Source organism: Asparagus officinalis, chromosome 1, assembly GCF_001876935.1.
Source record: "Asparagus officinalis chromosome 1, Aspof.V1, whole genome shotgun sequence".
Lineage (NCBI taxonomy): Eukaryota > Viridiplantae > Streptophyta > Magnoliopsida > Asparagales > Asparagaceae > Asparagus > Asparagus officinalis.
The window spans coordinates 30,393,644-30,396,430 of record NC_033794.1 but is presented as its reverse complement, the minus strand read 5'-3'; positions in this window follow the sequence as shown (position 1 = coordinate 30,396,430).

Sequence of the window (2,787 nt, the reverse complement as noted above, 5' to 3'; positions counted from 1 at the left end):
CTTTGAGCTTTAATGATAGGGGTCATGTCCCTAAACCTTTTGGTACCAAAATTACTTGGGTACCAAAATAAATTTGATTTTAAACCAAGAATTTTAGTATTTTTATTTTTCTTTGTCTTGGTTTTGAAAATTATGTTTTAATATCTTTTGGTTATGAAAACAAATTTTCTTTTATCAAGTCTTTTGTTTTCATGATTATTAGTTTTGATTTTGATGAGATGTTTGTATTTATATAACCCTCCGGGTTTATTGGGTGTTTATTCCCAAATCAAGTTTACCGGATGCTAAAATGATTATATGGGTTGGAACAAGCTCAAGAGCTTGATATAATTGTTGCCTCTCTTAAAAATTGTGTTTTGATTTGTTGCTTTTGAATTCATTATAATTCACTTATATGATGATATTTATGTGTTTGTGCTTATGGATCATCTATTCGTGCCTTATAATGTATTCTATATGTGATTTGATCAAATCCCACAAAGAAAATTCATTTCATTGATCAAACATCGGTTTTGGATATAAATTTTGATTTATGAATTCTTTTGGTTGATTTGTTTTCACTTGAAAACTTTTTGCATGATTCTCATGTTCCTTCTCTTTTGATTTCATAAATCTACTCTTATACATGGTTTTACGTTCTTCGATATGAGATACTATGTTCATCTTGATATATTCATATGTGTTCTCATTGTCTTTAAGTATGTGAGTTGTGTTTAGCATATTTTCCATCTATGCTTGCTCACATATGTTTGCCATGATCTTTATTTCATATATTTTCTATATGGCATTTTGATAGGGGGAGCAATCCCTATACTTGCTTCATACTCACCCATGCTTATTTGTAGGGGGAGCTTTCGCTCTCTTAATTCTTTTGTCCCCTTTTTGATGTTGTCAAAGGGGGAGAAATATTGTGAGTATATCTATCTTGTTTGTTTATATGCATGTGAGTTATTATCTTGTATATGTTCATTTCCTTCATGCATATATTCCTTTTTGTAAATTGTTTGTCATCATCAAAAAGGGGGAGATTGTTGGCCTTCTTGTTTTGATGATGTTTAACAAACAATTTATTACTAATGTTGTTTGTCTAGTGTTTGTGCATTCCTATGTTTTGTAGACAAACAACGTTGTTGGAGGATGGATGGAATAGAGCTTCAACGATCATATCCAAAGGAGGTTGGCGGAATGTCGGTGAAGCCTTGCTATTCAAAGTTCAAGATCCAAGTTCAAGCTTCATCCGCGAGATTACCAAGTCAAGCTTATTGAAGATCAAGATCATTGCTTGGGTAATTTAGTTTAGGAATTTATATTATGTGTGTTAGTACTTTAAGCTCAATCATATACACACATACACGTTTTGGATTTTGTATATATATAGTTATATATATACATATATGTTTTGGTTTGATAGTTTTCAAGTTTTACTATGAAACAAATGAATAGAATTGGAAAATACTATTTTGTTTCATGTTTATATGCCTATATATGATTTTCCCTTTAACAAGCTTATATTTAATGAAATCATATTTAGTGTTTTGAATATATTGCATAGAATATGCAAATTTATGAAAATATTATATTTCTAGATTATAGACTTCATAACAACATGTTATATCTTTTATCAAGTCTATACAATCATTTCATAAGGTTTCAAAATGTTGTTTAAGTCAAAATATCAAAATATCAATTTTCAGGTTTTCATGTTTTGGACTATTTTGTAAAATGATGATATTTTTCATTTGGGAAGTCTTTTTAGAAAACCAGTTTTTGTAGCATGTTTATTATCATGTCTACAATCATTCCCCAAAGTTTTACATTTTTCTGAATTTGTTTGATATTTTTAAACAGCTTTTTAAAATCAGCAAATCAGGTTTTTTTAGCTGTGTCAGATTTCGGTCGACCGACCCGGTCGACCGATCAGTTGGTTTTTCAGCATTGGGCGACAAAGAGTCTGTCGGTCGACCGGTCCGGTCGACCGAGAGCTCCATCGGTCGACCGCACCGGTCTAGCCGTTGCTTTTTAACGGCTCTTTCTCTGAGCTGTTTGCTGGGGTTTTTGGTCATTTCGTTTTGGGGTTTTTGGCTGAGCTTTGAGTGGGTATATATACCCCATTGCTGATGTCTTTTCAAGTTAGCCAAGAGAGTTTAAAACCAAGTTTAAGAAAGTTTTTAATCAAGGGTTTAAGTTTTGTTTAAAAGAGTTTAAGAGTTTGTTTGAGTTTAGTTTGTGAAGCAAATTTCACAAGAGCAAAGAGGTTTAATCAAGGGTTTAAGTTTGTTTAAAGTGTGTTTATAAGCTTTTAAGCATTTGAGTGTTTTGGTTTTGTGAATCACTTCCACAAGAGCTTGAGGAGATCATCTATTGGTGTTTGGGCATTCAACTATTCTCCCTCCAACTCTTGATATATTGAGAAGTTTTCTAAACTCAAACTCTAGCTTTACATTTATATACTTGTTTGATTATCATTGTTCTTAAGCTAGATTTTATATTTGAGTTTAGTTTGATTTTGATTTATATCTCTTTGTTCACACACAACCTATTGAGCTTATTGTATTTTCATTCATAGTATAATTGGGTTGTGAGATTGTGTATCTTAGAGAGTGAGCTTACAATTCGTTCTCATCCATTGTAGAGAACAAACACTTTGTATTGAGCCTTAATTGTGAGGATACACTTTGTAATACACTTGTACATCAAGAGAGAAGTGTGTGGCGAGAGGCGGGGATCGTCCCAAACAAACACTTTGTATTGTGCTTATTGTGAGATTCACTTTATAATATACTTGTA